Below are 19422 nucleotides of genomic sequence, written 5' to 3'. Positions count from 1 at the left end.
CTAATTGCTATTGTCTGAATGTTTGTGTCTCCCAAAAATTCATATGTTGAAATCTAACCTCCAAGTTTATAATATTAAGAGGTGGGGATTAAGGGGGTGATTAGGTCATGAGAACAAAGTGAATGGATTCATGAATGGACTAGTGCCCTTATAAAAGAGGCCAGAGACAGACTCTTCAATCCTCCACCATGTGAGGACATAGAGAGAAGGCACCATCCATGAACCAGGAAACAGACCCTCACCAGACACCGAATCCTCCGGTGCCTTGATCTTGAACTTCCCAGGCTGCAGAGCTGTGAGAAATAAATTTCTGTTGTTTACAGCTACCTTGTTTTAGTGTTTTCTTAATGCAGTCAGATGGACTAAGACACCAGTTAAGACTGAGTCCACAGCAGCAGTTGTCCGTGTGGAGGAGTGATGGCAGCTAAAAGGCAGACACAAGTTTACAACTCAACAAGGCCATTGTGGACAGAAGCCAACATCAGACTCCTTCTCTTGAGACCATGGAAAAGGAAGGGAAAAGAGAGAAACCTTAATCTGCTAAATTTAAACTTGAAATGGCTGAAGAAAATACTAGAGTGATCCAACTTATGTGATGTGAGCTCAATTGTATTTTCTGCCATTAGTCAGAAGAGAGTCTCAAAGTAAAAATGAAGTTACCATAAAAAAAAATCAAGTTATATTTTTGCCAATTAGAGTTTGTGGATTGAAAATCAACATCTGCTTTTGGTTTGCATATATGGATATGTGGCTGTGGAATTTATACTGGGATTAAGGCATTTAGAACACTATAAAAAGATGGGTTCTTGAGTTATTTTGAGGAATAAAAGATGTGGGAAGCTATAATTTAAATTTATAAAACAATTATTCACAAATATTTCAACATTATTGGTTTAATGACAATAGATATGCTGTCTTGATAAAATTTTACTATGAGATTTGTAATCCAGAATTAATGTTATTGACTTTGCTGTTAGGTTTCTTTAAAAATTCTGTTTATTAAGTGTGTAATGTCTTAATGATCCCATGTGGAGAACAGGAATTGGGACATTCCTGACCAAATTCTGAGCTATAGTGGCCTCAAGATAGCTTTAACTTCTTTATTTCTCTTATACTGCAATTTATACTAATTACAGCAATTCATTTTAGCTAACACATGTGGAAACAAATAAAAATGTGAAACCATACATAATGAAATCTAAACTGATCATAAAATTTTTAAATAAATTTTATCATGAGAGGTTTCATGCAGCTGCATATTCAGAATTTCCTTCTTCCTATTTAGTGCCTCAAATATTTTAATAGTTTTTGTTATTCTGTGATCAATGTGAATAGCCAAATAATTTTAAGCAATAAATAAAATAGGATAAATTCATTATTGTAAAAATTTCTTTAAAATAATATTTAATTTCAAATCACTGGAAATAGCAATAACCAAATTAGATATTATCAGACTTCTCTAATACAAAACGTATGTTTCTGCATTCTATTACTTGAATACTTGAATACTTGAGCAATTAGATGCCACCGGCAATGTTAGATCTGATTAAAGATTTTAGGCCTACTGCTTTACAAGCTTAGCTATGAATGTTAGCTAACACTATCTTTTAGATCTAGAAAAAAAACAGTATCACAAACTGGTTGGATTCCTTTTTTATCTTATTTGATTTTATGAGACTAGAAATCATAGGATAGTGGATGTACAAATAGTAGCAGAAATGGACAATTTTGCTTAACCCAATAACTGAATAAAATATACACTTATTTACTTCCTACCATGTGTTAGATATAATTCTGCCCTCTGAGAAAATACAATTATTGAGGCATTATTTGTTCTCACAATAAATTAATAGTCTATTTGGAGGGCAAACATAAAAAGAGATGCAGGATGCAATGTAGTACAGTAGATACTGTAAAAGATGTGAAATACAAGGAGCATTGAAGCAGAGGGACATATGATCACGAATACAGAGTTGTCAGTGATGATGTCTGCCCAGAAAAGGACCCTATTTTCCAGGCCTAGCTGCAACAGTATGTCTTATTCACTGTTTGTTTTCCCCCTTCCTCTGCCCCAACAAGGAAAGTAGAACATTGAAAGAGATGGACCTTGGTCCCTAAATCATCATTGATCAAGAACATTGTAATTGGACTTATAAATTAGCATATCAGTCCACTGATGTTTTGGGATAATTTATTGTAGCAGCAAATGCTCCTCTAGTCTACAAATTATACCTGAAGGGAATAGGAAATACATAAAATGGACTCCTTAATCTTATATACAATTTTTTTCAGGTGGCATATGAAAAAATGATGGGGAAGGGGTTGGGTGGATCAAAGATATACTTAGAAAATAGCATGAGGCAAGGTATAGGGATTTTTAAAAAGTTCATATACAACGTTTCTTATCATTCAGTACATCTGTTATCATAGGCTTGGGAAGAAGAGAGCTATGACATGGGCTGGAGAAGAATATAGGGCTATATTTTGAAAATCTGTATATGCCCATGCATAGATTTATGACTTCATCATTATGCTGGCTGTTTCTAACATACATTTCTCAGAGTCATAAGGTTATCTTAATCATAATAATATCCATTTTGTCATGGAGAAAAAGAAAAAAAATGGAAATTTAAATTGATTACGGAGCTTGAAAGGAATATTGACTATTAACGATAGACAATGTGGAAAATGGTAAAAGTATTTTAAAGGGGCTCTCTTTTTGAACTAAGATTGGGCATCTGAATTTTGTAATGTTGTGTATAGTTTTATTCAGCTGCACTAAGCAACCATGGCACAGGAATAGAAATGCTGCAAAGAAAAGTTGATCAGAGGTGTTATGACATAGAATAAGTCAGTATACTATAGAATAAGTTGAGAACAGAAGCTATTCTGTGGTTAAAAAAAAAAAAAAGGAAAGAAACCCTCAAATCTCAATGTGTTAAAACAATAAAGATGGATTTCTTGCTTACATGTCTAATGCAAGGTTGGGGTGGTGTTATGGGTGAAATTGTGTCCCTCAGAAAGACATGTTCGGAAACTTCCAGTCAAGATGGTGGAATAAACTATCCCCAGCATCACTCTCTCCCACAAATCAACCAATTTACAGCTATTAACAAGCAACAACAGCCAAGCTGGGGCTACTAGAGCTCAGGGGAAGAGGAGGAGAGATCTATGGAGTGCATGAATGCAGGAGAAGCCACAATGAGAGAACAAAAAATCTGCTCTGACTGTTTCAAATTCCAGCTGCTTCCAGGCTGGAGCTGCTGAGTACACGGAGCAGGAGATGGCAAAAGCCACAGCTGTGCCCTTTGGATGAAGTTGCTTAGAGGCAGCAGGGGAGAAGTAGGCCTTGGTGGCCCCCAGGCCAGCAAGACCACTAATACAGTTCCCGTGGACCCACATAGGAGGGAGGAGCCACAACAACTGAATAAAAGGAGCCACTAGGGCCGGTGAGTCATCACAAGCGATTGGAGCACAGCCTTCCCATGGGAAGTGTTTGGCCCACAGGCAGTGGGGGAGATGGGCCTACCGGGGGAACACTGGGGCACAGTGAGAACAGCTGACCTGCCCCCAATCAGCACTGGACCACTCAGAGGGGACTGGTCAGGAATATATAATTGCAAGGGGTACAGTTTGATAAAAAGACTCAGGTCCAGACCAGAGTTTCTACACAACCCAGGTGTACTGGATCTCACCAGACATGGAAGTACCTACCTATAAAGTCAACCATTAAAACCTGAGCTGCACAAAAAGCCTTTCCCAGGGAATCAGCAGTAAAGCAGCAGTTTAGCTCAACAACACAGCTCAAAGTACTGGTCCCCACAGGAAGTTCCCCCATTTTAGAAGTAAGCAAAGGACAACAAATTAGTTCCAGCGCAGAGTTCAAGTGGGAACAACAAATAATCCAACACAGAACTGAAAGAAAAAACAAAGTACCCACAACCAGAGACAAAGTTTGATATTAACTAGTAAAGGTCTCGGTTCACTGAAGAACAAAGAAAAAACAAAGTACCCACAACCAGAGACAAAGTTTGATATTAACTAGTAAAGGTCTCGTTTCACTGAAGAACACCTATAACACCTAGAAGGACCAGAAGTCCCCTGGGTTACCAAGCCAGAAAGTGGGGCCCCCAGCCATGCTCTCCAACACCCACAACAAGTCCTGAGGATTGGGGCTGAGGGCCTCCTCCACAGCCCCCTGACACACACACCCAGCCCAGTGACAACCACTGAGCCACTGCAGGAAGTGCCCTGGGCTCTCCCAAGCCAAGGTGGTGGGGAGCCAAGGGCCTCGGCCATGCCCCCCTGACACGTGCAACCAGACTAGAAGCGACAACTGAGCCGCAGCAAGAAGGGTCCTGGGTTCCCGAGCTGCGTTGATAGGAGGTGAGGGCTTTTGCCACACCCTCCTGACATCTGTAGCCAGCACAGCAATGACCAAGCCACAGCTGGAAGCCCCTGTGGGAATGAGGGGGGTGCCACAGGCCTCCATCCCACCCCTCTTTCTTTTTTCTTCTTCCATCCCATTTTTTTCCCTTTCCTCTCCTCCTCCCTCCCAACTGCTCTGCAACAACATCACAGAATGTAAAAAATATTAATAAAAATTTTTTTCAAAAAGACAAAAATAAAAACAAAAAAAAGAAAGACAAGTTGAAGTCCTAACACCTAGAATCTCAGAATGTGACCTTATTTGGAAATAGGGTCTTTGCAGATGCAATCAAGTTAGGATGAGCTCATTAGGGTTGGCCCTAATCCAATATGACTGGTGTGTTTTATAAAAAGGTGGGAATGTAGACACAGACATGGATACACACAGGGGGAAGATGATGTGAGGAGACATAGGGAAAAGATGGCTATTTACAAGGCAAGAAAAGAGGCTATTAGAATTTAGGAGAGAGGCCTGGAACAGATCCTTCCCTAGAACCTTCAGCGAGAGCGTGGCACTGTTGACACCTTGATTTCAGAGTTCTGGCCTCCAGAGTTGTCAGACAGTAAATTTCTATTGTTTAAGCCACCCAGTTTATGGTACATTGTTACAGCAGCCCTAGGAAACTAGTACAGGTGGACATTCTCCTTTTTGTAATTCCAGAGAAGATGGAATAGAAGATGGCTCCAAAGAAGCCTTAACAGACAGATGCACAGAGTTTTCACACTGTTTTTTATTTACCTGGCTGTGAAGTGACATACACCCCTTCCATCATAGTCCATTAACTAGAAATAGATACATGAACTCAATGAAACAGTAAGGGAGCCTGAGACATGTAGAAAAGTGTTTTTAGGATTTGGCATACAGTTACTGTCTTCATCACAACTGCCACTGAGGCAGGTATCTCTGGCCTCTTAATTCTGTTTCTGACTCCTAATAATGGTGACAAAGTTGTTCATATCCCAAACATTAATTTCTAGATACATTAAATTGGAGTAATTATGTCTAATGGATATAAAGCACTCAGCAGATCACCTGACAGAGAAAATTCTCTATGATACTTTATTTTAACTTGAATTTTGAAGATTTCTTGAAATATTTTAGATCTGGAACATTACCTGAACATTGGTAGTGTTTCAAGAAAACTGAAGAGTTTGGGAAAGACCGACCTGACCACTCCACGCCTTTCCTTTCATTGACTTTTTTATCATCCATATATGAATTGATGTGTATGATATACTGTAACTTGGTAATAATTAGACCTCTTTATGTTCCATGTAATCACTAAAGAAAAAAATTAGAAATTTAGGTATGTAAAAAGAGCATATAGGCAAATAACGATTTAGCCTGGGTTTGGCATCTTTTTTATACGGAAGCCTTCTTATATTGGCCAGACATATTTCTAGGATAAAAAGAAAAGAAATTCTGAGATTCTATTTATCTACTCACTATAAAGTGAAATTTTGGAAATTCAAGATTCCATGTAACTTTGTATTTAAAATAAACCAATTGAACCTATGTTCTATTGGGGCTCATAAAGTGACATCCCCAAAGTGAAGGCCTCAGAAGCATCCTCAAAAGCAAGTTTTCCCTCTGACTTTCTCCTGCTCTCCTGCCTCTCAGCCTCATTCTCCCCTAAGGCAAGCCATAGAAAGCCATTCTTCACCAAGTTGGGTCATAGAAACCAGAATCCCTTTTCCCAAAGCCAGGCATAAAGACTAAGAAAAGAAAAGAACTTTTAACATTGCAGAAAAGAACTTATAACTTGGCCCACCTTCCATACCTCAGTTTAGACAATTCCAAGCTCTTTATTCCCTCTGAGCATATTCAGTTTGGGGTTCATTTCTGCTCCCTTCCATAACAGGAACTTTGAGTAGAAGATAAGTGAGCTCATAATTCATGAGACTGCAATTTGACTATTTCCTACATGTCTGGCATTTTGCTCTAAAAGTAGATTAATAACAAGTCACAGTAAAAGTCACATCTTAAAGCCCTGATTATATTTCTCTAACAGAGGCCAGCATTTTAGATTTACCAGTTATATCAGAGAAAGTTGAAACAGTTAAGCAATAAGTAGATTAAGACTGGAGTATTGTGCCTTTTAAGTGACAAATTGAACCACTATGTAGCAGTAACTGAAATCCTAAAAACTTATGACAGTTTTGTTTGATTTGTTTGTTTTTGAAAACCAGGAATTTGGCAAGCTTAATTAGATAGTGGTACTTATTTTCTTTTTATTTTTCATGTATTCTCATCTATATATCAAAAATAGAACCTTATTTTCAAATTGGCCTTTTCGAAGATTTAAAACACTATTTAATACATAATATAGGAACAACTGCCCTCTTACTTTCAACCCACTGGCCATTCCCAGGCATTTTCAATTCTTCTAAAGTAGTCTCCAAATGTGGGTGAAAGGAAAGTATTAAAAACTAGTCTTTATTGAGTGCTTACTCTATGCTAGGCACTAACCTAAGCCCTTTACATCTACTAACTAATTGATCTGCTCAGTAACTTACAGGAGTACGTAGTATTCTTATTCCCATTTTACCAGTATGAGAACTCAAGCAGATAAAGGGTAAATGACTTTCCCAGGTCACATATATGAGGGTACTTCAAAAAGTTCACGGAACAGTTTATGTTACCTTTCAATACTATTTTTCCACAGGCTTTTTGAAGTGCCCTCAAATGGGCATGAGAAGCTGAAGTGTAGGTTTAGGCTGCATGGCTCCAGAGCCCTGGTCTCTCTATGTTATTACGTTGTGCTGGATGCAGAAGCATCCCCCTGCCATGTCTATCTTGGACCCTTTCACAGGTAATAAATAGCACAGAGAGGAAGACTTATTCAATCAGTGTTTCCCAAATTTCATATGCATCAGAATCACCTAGAGACTTGTTAAAACAGTTTCCTGAGCCTCACTCCCAGAGATTCTGATTCAGGGGGTTTGGAGCCAACAAATTTGCTTTCTAACAAGTTCCCAGGTGATACTGGTGTTGCTGGTCTATAGACGACTCTTTGAGTATTACTGCATCAGATTATATTTAATTAAGTCATAATCTATTCCCTACTTACAATACATCCCAACTGTGCAAGTATAACTCTAAGAATCCAGGGATGTGGTTATTTTTCTAACTAGTTCTTAATTTAGTAAACACATAAAAGCAAGGCATTGTATGGGAATCAGTTTATTCACTCAGACCCAGCAGTGCCCTTGTAGTGTTTTTCTTAGTTGTGCGAAGATCATTCCTATGACTAGGTGGCAGCAAAAGAGATTTGGGTTAGAGTTTAGCAGGAATTTTCAAGGACATTTTTTCATGACATGAGAACAAGGTACAAAAGGGATTAAACTTAATTCATTTTTGGCCTCAATATGTTGAAACATCTACTTCGTTCTGTACATTTTATTGGATTAAGAGAAAACTTTATCTTGAGCCAATTGTTGGTTAAATTGTTTCTCTATTTTTTTCTGATCTGTGTGGGTCACCAAACACCTCCGTTAGCAATGAAAAATTACCAGCCACCTGAGTTAATAATGAAAGCATAAATAAGACAACAGGTAAAACATCTGCAGGAAGATTAAGAGTAGAAGAGTAATGTTTTCAGAGGAATTATTATTTCTTATCTTAACATTGTCATTTTTCCATATAGCATTTTTGCCCATACATTGGCTTTGCTAAAATTTTCCCCTAAGGTATCAAGTTAGCAATGAACCAGTTAAAAGAAAAAAAATCTTTTTTTTTTTTCTCACTGTCTCACTCCACTCAAGCCTAAATAATTTTTTCCCGTTTGGAGAGAGACATTTTAATATGTCACATATCAGTTCCAGCTCAATAAACAACCATTTATTTACAATTTTAAAGCAATCTTCAGCCTAGTCAGGTAAGAATTATTTCAAAAGAATAAAAACATTTTCATTTCCCATCACTGCCAAAAAAAAAAAAAAGAACATGAGTTATGAGTCTTGCTATGTTGTCTTAAGTTGATTACTATGGAATGATTAAAAAACTAGCTGTGCTGTCAGTGCAGAGGAGTACATTATAAGTGTAATAACAGCTTAGGGATACAATCCATCAATGCCGCACTCGGAAGAAGAAAAGAAGTTGATCTATTTCTTTGGTCATCATTTTCAGCATATTAGATGACAAATAATTGTACATTCATCAATAACAATAGATTAAAGTTGAAATGATTTATTGCTATTACACTGCTGTTATGATGGAGGATCGGGTCAGTCAAGCATCAGCGGGGTCTGTATTTAATTTTCACGGGTCTCTTAGCAGAAATAATAGACAGAGAGTAAACCACCTGAAACAAGGTAGATCAAAGTTGTTGACAAGTGATTTGTAGGTTGGTTCTTCATGAGTGGTGGAAGAGAGGCAATAGGACCTTTTTGGCTGGCTTGTTGAACCACTAAATCAAGCAGAACTTGCTGGAGCTCCAGCTGACACCCGCCAGGCAGCCCATGGAAATATGAAAGCTATGCAAGTATGAAGTTAGTTTAATATTACCTAAAGGTAATGGAACATGGTACATATTCCTGAGACCAAACATGGTACATATTCCTGGGACCAAACAAGGCAGTTTAAATGGCCTGCAAATCTCCAGTAGGCTAATGAGAATCTCAGCAAGTAGTAGATTGGTATAATACATGGGGAAATATGTAATAGGTACATCTTCATATATTTTGTCTTTCTTCTTAAGCCAGATGAAAATTACTTATATTTGATGCTTTGGAACATTTAATTTTCTATTGAACAAGAATTTACTAAATACCAGCTTGGCCAGGTTTTCTCAAAGAGTGGTCTGTGAACTGTCTATATCAGAGTCACCTGGGATTCTTGCGGAAATATACATTACTGGGACCCATCCAGATATACTTAGTTATTTCTGCGATTGGACCAGGAATTTGCATTTCTACTAATTCTAATAAAATCTAAACTTTGAGAACCAATGAATTAGGCCCAGATACTATGGGAAACAAACATAAGTATATCATGGGAGTTCAGGAAATTCTGCTCATCTTAGGGTTCAGGCATTCCCCAAGACAAGCAAATTTTAGGAGAATTCGACTGTATCTGGAACTTAATTAAACTTTACCTTGGGCTTACGAGGCATTTCTTTGCATTTTTAAGAATCTATTTGGATTTCCCGTATGAAACACCATGAGGCAATTACCTAAATGCTTATATCACAGGTGTTTATTTTGTTACAATCTCCTTTCAGAGCATTTTGGTTTGCTAGTCAGTGAAATAATAATCTGGTTCATTATGTCACTAAAAATGCATTATTTTATTGATTGATTTTATATTTACTAATCTCTGTGAGTTTTTAAATATATTACTTATGTTTTGTTTCAGCATAACATTAAATATACAATTTATAATAGCTATAAAGGTGTTTAACAAAAGCAGATAAACAGTATAACTTAAAGGAAATTGTTTGATGCTGTTGAATTTTAAAATAAACTGTCTCCAGTTAAATAGGATTTCCTGTTATTTAAAAAAAGTAGATGTCACTTTTGGAATGCAAGAGTAAATGATTTTTTTCCTATTAAAAGTAATGAAGGGCCCAACCCGTGGTGCACTCGGGAGAGTGTGGTGCTTGGGAGCGCAGCGGCGCTCCCGCTGCGGGTTCGGATCCTATATAGGGATGGCCGGTGCGCTCACTGGATGAGCGCGGTGCGGGTGACACCAAGCCAAGGGTTGCGATCCCCTTACCGGTCACAAAAAGACAAAAAATAAAAAAAAATAAATAAATAAATAAATAAAAGTAATGGAAAATTTGTCATTCTGAGAACTTACCCTCTAAGGAATATTTTCAGTAGGGTCTTGTCCATTAAAAACAAGAGAAGCACTTGTTTATAAGTTATCTTTGCTATAATTTATAAGTACATTAGCTTGGAAAAAGTTTCAACATAATTTGGTCTTGTAATTAATTATGGAAAAATGACTGTGACAGAGTGGAAGGAAATAAGATAATAAAGCAATATCTGGTTTATTGCTGCTGAAGTAGAAGTCAGATTGTAGTGCCGCCAATACCCATTGTTGGATTGGCAGCAAATTCTCATCTCATAGCAGCTTTGGTGATTGGTAATATCTGTGCAGAGTGCTATGTTGTGAAGTTACCTCAAAAGTAGACCCAGAGACAAGTAGCCCACTTGGCAGATTAAATAAGAAAGGGAAGGGAGAAAAACTGATGATGGTTGAATTAATGTGAAGTTATCATTCTGGGCAATTGGGGCTTAACCCTTCTAGAGACTCCTTAAAACTTTGTGTAGAATATGGCTCAGACATGCTGCTGTGAAGAGTGAGGAATGTAGACAATAACACCAGCTCAGCACTCAGTGTGAGGGTCGCTCCTGGGATTTTAGCCCCTTGGCCCCTCTTGTTCATGCACTGGTTGAACAGGCTCCTCAGAACAGGCACTTAGTAGAAACACTGGCAAATACTGGAACTGTCCACAGAAGTGCAAGCTGACCTCCAACGTGGGCCAGGGTGATCTGGGGTGGGCACCAACAGTGACTGCTCCAAAAAGATTTTTAGGTCGAATCTGGACTTAATAGGTGAAAGAATGTCAACAGATGTACTACGGGTGCTCTCTGGCATTTGTCATCCCTGTGCTTATTATAAACCCCATAATTGCAATTCATGGAACCTGAACCTTACCAGATTTTTCTGTGGTAGATATCTTCCCTCTGCATAACTGATTGACATAAAAGGAAATACAGGAGAGCCAGATACAGGCTCCTAGTGTCTTTAATTAGAAGGATCACTGGAGACATATAGAAATGACTTTCACAGTGGAGAAATAAAGACCGACAAATGTTCAGTTGTTTGATGATGCTATTTGGCATAGTAAAGGCTGAGTTCTCAGATTTAATTTGGTAAACATAATTTTGTCTGAGGTGGTTGTCACAATACTGCAAATATTTGAAATCATGTCATTACATTCCCTAAATTAAGGCTCTTAAAAAAAGACATATTTAATAGTCTTAGCTGTGAAGGTGACAATGTCTAACAAGAAATCTTTCTGCTGATGTTTGTAATTTGTAACAGTACCCCTGTACAAAGCAGTGTACTAACAATCCCAGATAGTATTAATTACTCCTTTCAGTTTAAGAAGAAAATGCTAAGTGCCTAATAATCAATCTCCAGTTTATTAGGAGCTAAATTCCACTGGAGGTGAGAGACAGTTTTGCAGTAAGAATGCCAGAACACATCCAGTGGCCGGAAGCATAGCTGAAACTAAAATCATTAGAAAACAATTAACGTATGTGGACTTAGCAAACTAGATGACTAACTGGCTGAATTCAGCTTTACAAAATCCCACACCTGTCAATAGTTATCACCAGCAAAGTAGTACATATAGTGGGAAAAAAAAGCTTTAATTTTCTGTCCAGTCAAATATAAATGTATTACACTCAATTTTCCTTCCTTAGTAATCTAAATAATTTCTCACCTTGCTCATGATGAATGTCTTGCCAGTTCCTACTCAGTTCCTCCACTTTACACGACCTAATTAAAGAAAACATTCCATGATTGCCTATTTTTTCTCATGCATGACAACCTATTATTTTTTCTACCACCTGATTAGGGCTTTATTATCCTTGGATTTAGATTGATTTGCTGAGCACTTTAATAAAACACTACTTAGTTTGATTTAAAGGGCTACAGGTTTCCTTCATTCATGCAATTATTCTTATAACCATCTCACATTTTAAGTACTCTACAGTTCCTCCAAAAAGCAGTTTTAGATTGCCACTGAACAAGGTTATAAAATAAGAATCACAGGTGACATTCCTGTTGAATATGGGAATGCGGATTTCATTGTGGGCAGTCATGAAGGGACATTTTGCAATATAATTTGTCAAGAGTGATAAATCTATTTCATCATATCTGACAGGAATGGCTTCTGTGTATTAAAACCACTATAAAGTTTGCTCAAGATAAACCAAAAGTTTCATATGATTAAATAATAATATGTTTATGATGACAAATTACATTTACTGTGTTATCTACAACTTGAGCCAAAATTAGAGTTAAAATGGATGATGATGCATTTTGATTTCATATCGAGTGAATTTTTATTAAATAAATGAGATGTGCAACATTTACAAGATTGCTTTTTTTTTATTTTGGACAAGTAGAAAGTTGTATCCTACTTGTCAAAAGTAAAAGGACACAGATACACACATTGAATTACCTAATAATTGAATAAATTGCCTATAGAAAAGTAGAGAAAGTTATTTAAATATTAACTGGAGAAAAAGCTGTGCTTTGTGGAGGCTGAGCAGTCCCAGACGGGAAGAAATTCTAGTCCTAAGAAAGGAGCATAAATCCCACTCTATAGTGGCGGAAGACAGGTGTTGTTCAGTGTTAGGCTAGAAAAGATAGCCCAGTGAGCCCCACTGGATTCCAGAGATTAAAGAAATATTGACAGAAGGTTCAGTTACACATAATCTAATCAGAGATTCCATCCATTATTTATTTATTTATTAAGTTCATGCTGTGTGCGAGGTTCAGAACAAAATGTTTTCTAGGATTTTAAAGAACCTCGAGGGGCTCACGATTTCATTGGGGTAACTGAGTTTATCTGTCAAAGGGAATTAAAAAGGCCAGGCTTGAAATATGTCCCATCAGGGTTAAGACAACTTATAAATCCCACCTATTCAATTTTAGGATTCTTTACTGAGGGAAATCAAAGAACGCAGATGTAAAGTGGCATATGATCAAATGGGAATTTCTGTGACTTTCAGCATCTCTCTCTCTCTCTCTCTCTCTCTCTTTCTCTCACACACACACACACACACACACACACCCCACACACACACTTTGCCCTTACTCTTGTTAAAGTCAGACTTGAGAGTTGTTCCACCTTGGTAGCATTTCTGAATCATATTGTATCTGCCAACTGTGTCCTTTGGGGCTGCCATATTTTCTTCTTCTTAATCTCTGTCTGTAATTGAAACTTAGCTTCTGTGTCAGTTGTTTCTTTCTACATCTAATTCTTTGTCATCTTTCTCAGTAACACCCATGTGGATGTCCTATCTAACTGCCTGACCTCTCAGTTCCTAAATTCGTTGGTTTGGGAAGATTTTTCAACAACAGATCCTCAGCTGTCCACTTCTAATATCTACGTCCTAGACATTACCACCACCTGTAGCCATATTACCACCCAAATCTTGGTTTCAAGCATTTTATTTTCTGACCACCAAATCTTATTTTTCTACTCACACTTCCTTGCTCCGATACTACTACTGTAGCAATTTTCCAGACCTCTAAACCATTTATCCACATCAATTTTTCTCCGTCCATCACCATGTGGCTCCTCCTGTACCTTTCCTGTACCTCCACTCACCTTGGAACCCATGACCTATTATGGCAATCACTCACTTGAAGATACCCTCAGGAACCCTCTTCACGCTACACTCCTGCCTCTATCTACCTTCTCCAAAACTACACTGGAGCAACTGAAATTTTCTGGGAGAAAATAATCACTCTATGAAGCAAATGCTCTCTCTCTCACCAACCAGTAAAATGTAGTCACATACCAGTCACAGTGGCACAGTGTGCACCAGAAGTACTGGCTGAAGGCAAGTCAAGCATATAGTCAAATAGGCACTCTATACTTAATCCCATTACATGTCTAAGATATTTCTGAGATAAGATCACTTCCCTTCTCTTTGAGAAAACTATACTTTCCTCTTTATTGCCAAATTTCTTCCCTGCTTTTGCTGGAGCCCAATCACACCTGGTTGAGAAAAAAAGCAATCAGCAACAGATTGCCTCATCTTCTCACTAGAAGTCCATCTCCACCGCATCTATATTCTAGATACTCCTCTGGATCCCATCCCTTCTCTTCTTGACATGGCCCCCTCATTCTTCTACAATCTCTCTCTCACCTTGCACCCCCTAGGATCATATTTATTTGTACATAAACATGCCCATCCTAAAAAAGAAAGAAAGAAAGAAAAAAGAAAGAAAGAAAGAAAAAAGAAAGAAGGAAAGAAAGAAATCTTGAACCTTCCATCCTTCTACAGCTACTACCTCATTTCTCTACTCTTTCCATGGTAAAACATGTGGAAATAAATGTTTACCCCACAGCCTCCATTTCCTTGTTTCCTATGCACTACCCAATCCTCTTCAACCTTATTTCTGAACTTGTCACTACATAGAAATTATTCCTAACAAATTCAAAAATCTGCATATGGTCAAATCTAATGGACACTTTATCTCCTATACTTATTTGGCCTCTCATGAGCATTAAACACAATCAAATCCATGACTTTTCATTGTATATTATTTTCACCCCTTTGACTTTACCCCTTCAGTACTGTGATCTAGTTTCATTCTCTATCAACCTCTGAATTTACAATTTCCCAAGAGCATGGTCCTTGTCTCTCTTCTCTTTTTCTTTTTTCTTTTCTTTTCGTTCCTTTTTTTTTTTCGTTATTTTGGTGACTGGCCAGTATAGGGATCCAAACCCTTTGCCCTTGGTATTATAACACTGTGCTCAACCAACTGAGCCAACTATCCAGCCATCCTCTCTTCTCTTCTATGCCTACCCGATCACCCTTAGTGATCTAATCCATGTCTATGATTTCAAATGCCATCTACATACCATGTAAATGTGCATCTCTCTATCTCAAAGTTCTCTAACCTCCAGATTTTTATTTACAACTGCCTAGTAGAAATTATACTTGACTTCATTATGCATCCAGAACAAAATATCTTGATCCTGACCCTTCCACCAAAACCTGTTCTTTGTGTCTTTTCCATATAAATATATATATCTTTTTCACATAAATAAGTAACACTATTATCCGCCCATTGCTCAAGACAAAAAAAACTTTAGTATTTGCCTTTATTCTTCCTTTATCTTATATCTTAGATCACCTAATGTAGATGATGTGACAATATCTTCCATTTTCTTAAATTTCCTCTGTAACCATTTAAATTGAAGCCACTGAGGAGGCTGTAATCTGAATCTGGAACAGTCCAACTCTCCTGTCAGTCAGATCTGTTTATACTCCTTTCTGATACCGAGATCAACAAGAAATTCTCCTCTAAGAATGGAACTGCACGTTTGATATTTCAAGGCAGTGAACAGTTACACTCTCCTACAAAGTGTAGTAGTGTGCAAAACTGTAGCTTCTGCTGCTGCAATTCACTCCTCCCTCATTGGCTATAGATTTACCATGAATTGTGATTATTCCATGTCCCCCAACTAATTAATCCCTGACCTCTTCCCTCCCCCTGCACCCCTACCCCACTCCAATTTGAGATATGCTCAATTTGAGATATGCCCAATTTGAGATATGCTCTGTCCCTCTGAAAGTCCAACACAACACTGTTTTCATTCCTTTCTTCTTTCTCTCTTAGTTTCCAATTATGAGTGAGGATGTGAGGTGTTTTCCCCTCTGACTGAATTCTTTCAACATAATTTCTCTAAGCTCATCCATGTTGTTGTGAATGGCAGAATTTCATTATTTTTATGGCAGATTAGTATTCTATGATATATATATATGAATATATATATATGAATATATATATGAATATATATATATATATATATATATAATATATATATACCACATTTTCCTTATACAGTTGTCTGTTGGTAAACAATTAGGTTGGTTCCATATCTTGGCTATTGTAAATAGAGCTGTGATGAACATGGGAGTGCAGATGTCCCTGTGTCACAATGATTTCTGTTCCTTGGGGTATACGTATTGAAGTGGGACTGCTGGATTGTATGGAAGATCTATCTGTAATTGTTTGAGAAACATCCATATTGTTTTCCATAGTGGTTGTACTAACTTACAGTCCCACCAACAGTGTAGGACTGTTTTCTTCTCTCTATATCCTCTCCAGCACTTGTTATTCTCTGTCTTTTTGATTATAACCAGTCTAACTGGGGTGAAGTGATATCTCAATGTGGTTTTAATTTGCATTTCCCTGATGATTAGTGATGTTGAGCATTTTTCCATGTACCTGTTGGCCATTTGTATGTCTTCCTTTGAAAAATGTCTATTCAGCTCCTTTGCCCATTTTTTAATTAGGTTACTTGGTTTTATTACTGGGTAATTGCTTGAGTTTCTTGTATATTCTGGATATTAATCCCCTGTCAGATGTATAGTTTGCAAGTATTTTCTCCCACTCTGTAGGTTGTCATTTCACTCTGATTGTTTCCTTTGCTGTGCAGAAGCTTTTTAGTTTGATATAGTCCCATTTGTTTATTTTTTCTCTTGTTGCTCATACATTTGGCCTTTTATTCATAAAGTTTGTGCCCAGTCCTAGTTCCTGAAATGTTTCTGCTATATTTTCCTTTAGTAGATTTACAGTTTCAGGTCTTATACTTAAGTGTTTAATCCATTTTGGGTTGATTTTGGTCTATGGTGAGTGGAGCAGGTCTAGTTTCATTATTCTGCATATAGATATCCAATTTTCCCAGCACCACTTGTTGAAGACATGATCTTTTCCCCGGTGTATATTTTTGTTGCCTTTGTCAAATATCAATTGCCTGTAAGTCTGTGGGTTGTTTTCTGGGTTCTCTATTCTGTTCCACTGGTCCAAATGTCTACTTTTATGCCAGTACCATGCTGTTTTAGTTGCTATAGCTTCGCAGTGTAATTTGAATTCAGGTAACGTTATGCCTCCAGCTTTATTTTTTCTTGCTCAGGATTGCTTTGGCTATTTTGGTTTTGCTATTCCATATGAATGCTAGGATTGTTTTTCTATTTCTGGGAAGAATGTCATTGGTATTTTGATGGGGATTGCATTGAATCTGTAGATTGCTTTGGGTAGTTTGGACATTTTCACAATGATAATTCTTCCAATCCAAGAGCATGGGATGTCTTTCCATCTTTTTGTGTCTTTAATTTCTTTTGGTAATGTTTTGTAGTTCTCATTGTAGAGATTTTTCACCTCCTTGGTTAAATTGATTCCTATTTTATTTTTTGGTGACTCTTATAAATGGGCTTATTTTCTTGATTTGTCTTTCTGTTCGCTTATTATTGGAGCATATAAATACAACTAATTTGGGGGCATTAATTTTGTATCCTGCAATTTACTGAAGTTAATAACTAACTCTAAGAGTTTTTTAATAGAGTCTTTAGGTTCTTCTATGTATAGAATCATTTCATCTTCAAAGAGGGACAGTTTGACTTAGTCTTTTCCAAACTGGATGCCCTTTATTTCTTTCTCTTGCCTGATTGCTCTGCCTAGTACTGCCAATACTATGCAAATGGGAGTGGTGAGAGTGGGCATCTTTCTCTTGTTCCTGTTCTTAAGGGAAAAGCCTGTTTTTCCCCATTCAGGAGGATATTGGTGGTGGGCTTATCAGAGATGGTTTTTTATTGTATTGAGATACTTTCCTTCTATATCTAATTTATTGAGCATCCTTATGAGAAAGGGATGTTGAATTTTGTCAAATGCTTTTCCTGCATTTATTGATATAACCATATGGTTTTTGTGTTTGATTTTGTTGATGTGATGTATCACATTTATTGACTTGCATATATTGAACCATCCTTGCACTTCTAGGAGAATCCCACTTGATCATGGTGTATAATTTTTTTTGATGCGTTGATGTATTCATTAAATAAATAAATGGAAGTTAATTTTATTTCTCATATATTTGAGTTTTTATGAATACTGAATTGAACACTTTGCTATAATGTAAAAAAGTAGGATGCCAGTTGACTACATTTTATACTAAATAATGCTTTTATGGTAGATATTACAGTATATAATTAAATAGAATATCCACATCTAAACTTTGCAAAAGAATCAAATAGCAACATTGAAGACATCAGGTCTTTGATATGTTAGGCAAAGACAGCAGTAAAAATGTGTGTCCTCTTTAAAATTTGTTTACAGATTATGTATTTTATTTTTCACTAACTGTTAATATTATTTTTAAATTAAACTTATGAAAATTTATGCTTATGAATTAAGATGAGGAAAAACATTGAGTTGAAAATTCTGAAATCTTACTGTTGTCAAAAATCTAATGTTGGTCCATTTAACATGCTGAAGTTCATCAGAGAAGTAAATTCAGTTCCTGTGCAGGAAAGCTCATTTGCCAATGATACATCCCAATGGCATAGGAACTATTAGTAAAGATTTAGCAAAGTGCTTTCTTTTTTCTACAGGAGAAATAGTCAAAGAATAATGCTCTTAGAAAGAATAAGCTGATCATGGGCCGGCCCGGTGGCGCACTGCTACAGTGCACCGCTTGGGAGCGCGGTGGCGCTCCCGCTGAGGGTTCAGATCCCACATACAGACCGGTTCCCGCTCACTGGCTGAGCGAGGTGTGGGCGCAACACCGAGGGTTGCGATCCCATTGCCGGTCCCAGTCCGGTACAGGCGCGACACTGAGGGTTGCGATCCGTTGCCGGACACGAAAAAAGACAAAAAGAAAAAAAAAAAAAAAAGAAAGAGTAAGCTGATCATAATTTGAGGTTATTTTTTATCTTATTCAGTATTCAAATTATTTTCATGTCATTTTATTTTTAGGAATTATATTGACTAGGAAGGAAGGTCAATACATATATTTTTTTTTTTATCTCCTATGGAAATGACAAAAGTACTGATTTTCATTTTTCAACAAATAGTTCATGTTTTTCAGTCTTTTCTGATGAACATATTCCACCTTTACGATATGGTGCCATGCTTTGTCAAGGGTAAATGAACTGCAGCATTAATGTCTATTTAAGTTAGCTTCTAAGTGGAGAATCTTGTAATTCACAGTGTGTTTAAAACTGGACCACATGAGGTCTTTGTAATTGTGTACGTAGGTATATCAATCAGAAACTTTTATGTGCTTTTTGAAATTCTAGAAACTGTAAATAAATTCTATGAAAGCCCAGTCTGATAGTATTGAACAAGATAAGGAGGTACAGTATTCATAGCATCAGAGTAGTAAGTTCTGTTCCTATGGAACGCAGAGTTATTTGTAAATAATAGTTTACTTGCTAACACTAGTAATTGAC

This window comes from Galeopterus variegatus, unplaced genomic scaffold, assembly GCF_000696425.1.
Source record: "Galeopterus variegatus unplaced genomic scaffold, G_variegatus-3.0.2 Scaffold5, whole genome shotgun sequence".
NCBI classification, from domain to species: Eukaryota; Metazoa; Chordata; class Mammalia; order Dermoptera; family Cynocephalidae; genus Galeopterus; species Galeopterus variegatus.
This window is presented reverse-complemented; position numbering follows the sequence as displayed.